The sequence below is a fragment of the Cucurbita pepo genome, chromosome LG01 (genome assembly GCF_002806865.2).
Source record: "Cucurbita pepo subsp. pepo cultivar mu-cu-16 chromosome LG01, ASM280686v2, whole genome shotgun sequence".
Classification (NCBI taxonomy): Eukaryota; Viridiplantae; Streptophyta; class Magnoliopsida; order Cucurbitales; family Cucurbitaceae; genus Cucurbita; species Cucurbita pepo.
In genome coordinates this window covers 14,165,488-14,170,583 of record NC_036638.1, presented here as the reverse complement: position 1 = coordinate 14,170,583, position 5,096 = coordinate 14,165,488, and the positions used below count along the sequence as shown (strand labels likewise).

At 38.6% G+C, this 5,096-nt stretch overlaps 1 non-coding gene across 1 annotated transcript; it reads left to right on the top strand.

Moving 5' to 3' along the window:
• Nucleotides 1–3,621: 3,621 nt before the first annotated feature.
• On the top strand, nucleotides 3,622–3,695 carry TRNAR-UCG. Its single transcript has one exon. It is a non-coding gene; the product is annotated as a tRNA-Arg (tRNA).
• Nucleotides 3,696–5,096: the final 1,401 nt, after the last annotated feature.

Here is a 5,096-nt window from a genome sequence, read left to right as displayed (position 1 = left end):
CATCATTCGTAGGGGGGATGATTTAATAACTTGAATCCTTTTCGGAGTAATTTGTTCAAAATATATTCTTAGTTTTAGATGTTCATATAAACACCCATATTTGTAAACCTTCAAAAATGATGCATAGCGTAGTGGATTAGCGCGTCTGACTTCGGATCAGAATGCTGTGGGTTCTGGGTTCTTGACTCCCACTATGGTCGTCAACCTATATTCTTACTTTTAGATGGTCATATGAATACCCATATTTGTAAACCTTCAAAAATGACTGCATAGCGTAGTGAGATTAGCGCGTCTGACTTCGAATCAGAAGGTCGTGGGTGTTGGGATATGAAGCCTGATGCCTAGATTTGATAAAGATATATTTGGAAGATATTTTTCTAGAGTAATTTGTTCAAAATATATTCTTAGTTTTAGATGGTCATATGAATATCCATAATTGTAAACCTTCAAAAATGACTGCATAACGCAGTAGATTAGCGTATCTAACTTTTTCTTGAGTAATTTGTTTAAAATATATTCTTAGTTTTAGATGGTCATATGAATACCCATATTTGTAAAGCTTCAAAAATGACTGCATAGCGTAGTGGATTAGTGCGTCTGACTTCGGATCAGAAGGTCGTGGGTGTTGGGATATGGAGCCTGATACCTAGATTTGATAAAGATATATTTGGGAGATATTTCGTAAAGATATGATAGAGATATATATGGTAGATATTTGGTAAAGATTTGATAGAGATATATTTGTTAGATTATATCTCGTAGTTTTAAATCTTTGGAAGCTATTTTTAGTAAATTGAAACCATACATATACCCATCAGGGAGTGTTATCAAAAGGTACTTTTCTTCATTCTCTGTATTCTCTCTTGTTGTAAATACTTGAAGTCATCAATAATAAAACCTTTAGCCAACATTCCTCCTTGTATTTTCTCTCTCTTGTTCTTTGTGTTCATCTTGATCGAGTGTGTGCATTGTTGAGCGATCATAACAATTGGTATCAAAGCTAACAACTGGTATCGATCCTAACAACTAGTATCAGAGCTAGGCGAAATTCACCACGATCTGTGAAGATGAAAATTTCAAAGATTGGAATTGAAAAGTTTGATGAATCCGATTTTAGTTTCTGGAAGATACAGATTGAAGATTATCTGTACCAGAAAGATCTTCATGAACTCCTGTTGGGGGTGAAGCCGGATACCATGACCATGGAACAGTGGAAGCTCAAGGATCGACAAGCCTTAGGGTTGATCCGGTTGACGTTGTCTAAAGCCGTGGTGTTCAATATTATCAAGGAGAAGACAACGTCAGATTTGTTGAAGGCGTTGTCGAATATGTACGAAAAACCGTCGGCTATGAACAAGGTGTATTTGATGCGGAGATTGTTTAATCTACAAATGTCTGAAGGTGGATCTGTTGCGGGTCATATAAACNACGTTATGAGCAAGCAAAAACGAGTTAGCTTCACAAGAACCGCTAGAGAATTGAAGAAAGTGCGGTTGGAAAAGGAACCAGATGTGGAGCATGGTTCCAAGACAATGAAACAAGTGGGAANGAAGGTGGATCTGTTGCGGGTCATATAAACGAATTCAATATGATCGTAAGTCAACTGAGTTCGGTAGAAATTAATTTCGATGATGAAATTAAAGCTTGATTTTGATGTCATCTTTACCCGAGTCATAGGATACTGTTGTTGCCGCAATCAGCAGTTCCCGAGGATCTGATAAACTGAAGTTTGATGAAATTCGAGATGTAGTTCTCAGCGAAAGTATTCGCAAACGAGAAATTGGAGATTCGTCAGGCAATGCTCTCAGTGTTGACCGAAGGGGAAGAAGTAAATCAAAGAGCTCAAACAAACATGGGCGATCAAAATCAAGGAACCGAAATTTTNTGCTGAGGCTAAGTACTTGACATTAGCTGAAGCTGGAAAGGAGATGATATGGATGACAGACTATCTAGAAGAATTAAGTAAGAAGCAGCGCGAGAAGATTCTTCAGGTTNATCTGGAGATGATGATGATTCTATAAATTCAGCAGAAGACATTTGGGATGCTCTAGTTCTCAGCGTGGACAGTTCAATTGAATCTTGGATTTTGGATTTAGGTGCATCTTTTCATTCTNAGAAGGCGATACCATTTCACTCGGAGGTTAGTTGAAGATAGTGTTGTGTTTAGAGAAGATAGAGGANCTGGAAATTTCGAGAAGGTGTATCTTGCCAACAACAAAGATTTTGAGATTAAAGGAAAAGGAGATGTTTGCATAAAAACTAAGGTNGATTGAGAATGAAATTCTTGGTTGACTGGATCAGTCTCCAAGTAGGAGATTGTTGAGATATGAAGCCTGATGCCTAGATTTGGTAAACATATATTTGGAAGATATTTCGTAAAGATATGATAGAGATATATATGGTAGATATTTGGTAAAGATTTGATAGAGATATATTTGTTAGATTATATCTCGTAGGTTTAAATCTTTGGAAGCTATATTTAGTAAATTGAAACCATATATATCCCTTTAGGCAGTTCTCTCAAAATATACTTTTCTTCATTCTCTGTATTCTCTGNTGGCACAATAGACTTGGACATATGAGCGTGAAAGAAATGAAGACGCTGGCCGCGAAAGGATNAATATTCCTCCTTGTATTTTCTCTCTACTGTTCTTTGTGTTCATCTTGATCAAGTGTGTGCATTGTTGAGCGATCATAACAATTGGTATCAGAGCTAACAACTGGTATCGATCCTAACAGTGGGTTCGACTTGCATTGTTAGTTGTCAACCAAAACCTTGAACTTATTTTGTATGGGGATGATTCAATAACTTGCAAGAATCCTTTTCGGAAGTAATTTGTTCAAAATATATTCTTAGTTTTAGATGGTCATATGAACACCCATATTTATACATTAAAATGTCTAATCTTCAAAATTGATTGCATAGTTTAGTGGATAAGCGCGTCTGACTTTGGATCAGAAAGGTCGTGAGTTTGACTCCACTGTGATTGTCAACCAAAACCTAGAGTTTGACTCCAATGTGGCTGTCAACCAAAATCTAAAACATCAGTTGTAGGGGGATAATTCAATAACTTGCAAAGAATCCTTTTCGGGGTAATTTGTTTAAAATATATTCATAGTTTTAAATGGTCATATGAACACCCATATTTGTAAACCTTAAAAAATTACTGCATAGTGCATGAATTAGCGCATCTGACTTCGGATGAGAAGGTCATGGGTTCGACTACCACTGTGGTCGTCAACCAAAATGGATTAGCACGTCTAACTTCGGATGAGAAGGCCGTGGGTTCTCGACTCCGACTGTTGTCATCAACCTAAACCTAGAACATCGTTTGTAGGGGGATGATTCAATAACTTGCAAGAATCATTTTTGGAGTATTTTGTTCAAAATATATTCTTAGTTTTAGATGGTCATATGAGTAGTGGATTAGCACGTCTGACTTCGGATCAGAAGGTCGTGGGTTCAATTCCCATTATGGTTGTGAACCAAAACCTAGAACATCATTCGTTGGGGGATGATTCAATAACTTGCGAGAATCCTTTTTGGAGTAATTTGTTCAAAATATATTCTTAGTTTTAGATGGTCATATGATCACCCATATTTGTTAAACTTAAAAAAATGACTGCATAGCGCAGTGAATTAGCGCATTTGATTTCGGATCAGAAGGTTGTGGGTTCGACTCTCACTGTGGTCAATCAAACTTTGAAACCTTGAACATCATTCGTAGTTGGGATGTTGTTTACAGTAACTTCGAAGGTCGTGGGTTCAACTCCCATTGTGGTCGTCAACCTAAACCTAGCTATCATCAGTTGTGGGATGATTCAAGATCTTTCCTCCGCTCAGCAATCAATATAAGCATGGTTGTTTGCTAGCCCGCCTTCTGTGGATATTAAAATCTCTCCACCCTTTATGAACGAGTGGGTGGAACCAGGAAGGGTACTTGTTACTACTGTGTCGATGTCCTCCACTCTCTTTACTGTGGTGGCGTGCGCCACGGCTCTAGTGTGTGGTGGTGCTCCGTGGATCTAACTTGAGGTTTGAGGTTGGAATCTTTCTTGGACCTTGTTACCTTGCTTATTCTCTTATTCCTTGCAATGTGGGCGCTCCGCAATACGATGTCCTCCCTTTCCACAATTCAAATAGGTATTGGTCCCAATTAGGCACTCACCCTCATGGTGTTTGTAGCACTTAGGGCATTGAAGCCGGTCCTTTGGGATGGTCCTCCTGCGGTTGCTCCTTCTGTTTGACCTGTGGTTGGTCCTTTGGTACCTGTCTAGGCACCTCTTGTGTCCTACTGAGGTGTTCCCGTTATTCTTATTCTGGCGCCTGTGCATGTCAAGTATGGTGGCTTTTAGAGTAGTATTATAGTCGCTAAATGCATGGGATGCAATGGATCCTTGAATCTCTTCCCTTAGGCCCATGATGAAGCAAAGTGTCCTCTTCTTCTCCGTATCAACTCATTCCGGAGCGAACCTTGATAGTTTTGTAAATTCCAGGTCGTATTCTTTCATGGTCTTCTCTCCTTGTTTGAGACCTAAGAATGCCTCTTGCTTTTTAAACATTGTCACCGCTGGGTAGTATTTCTCGAAAAATGCCTCCCGAAATCTTGACCAGGTGACTATCCCATCCTTAGTGGGAACAGTTTTGGAGGTCAATTTCCACCAAAACTGTGCTTCTTCCTAAAGCATGTATGACACAGTGGACTCCTCAAGGCAGTTCATATATTGGAAGACCTTTTCTATGGGCTCCAGCCATGCTTCGACTGCAACAGGATCTACCTTTCCACCGTCAAACGAAGGCGGATCATACTTTTGAAAGTCAACGTATATATTAATTCGTTTTCCATGGTAAAAAGAAGAGCACGAACAAAAAGCAAAAGTGTAGAGAACACAAAATACAAAATACATATCAATAGAAAATGGTTTTTCAAAATTCTCTGTCTCCTTGTCTCTCCCCTCTCAACATCTTCTTCACAGCTTCGTGAGTGTTATTTTAACAAGTTAGTTTCAAAGCGAGCGTTTATTTCTACAAATTGGTATCAGAGCAGATTGTTATTTTCTACAAATTGGTATCAAAGTGAATTTTATGTCAACAA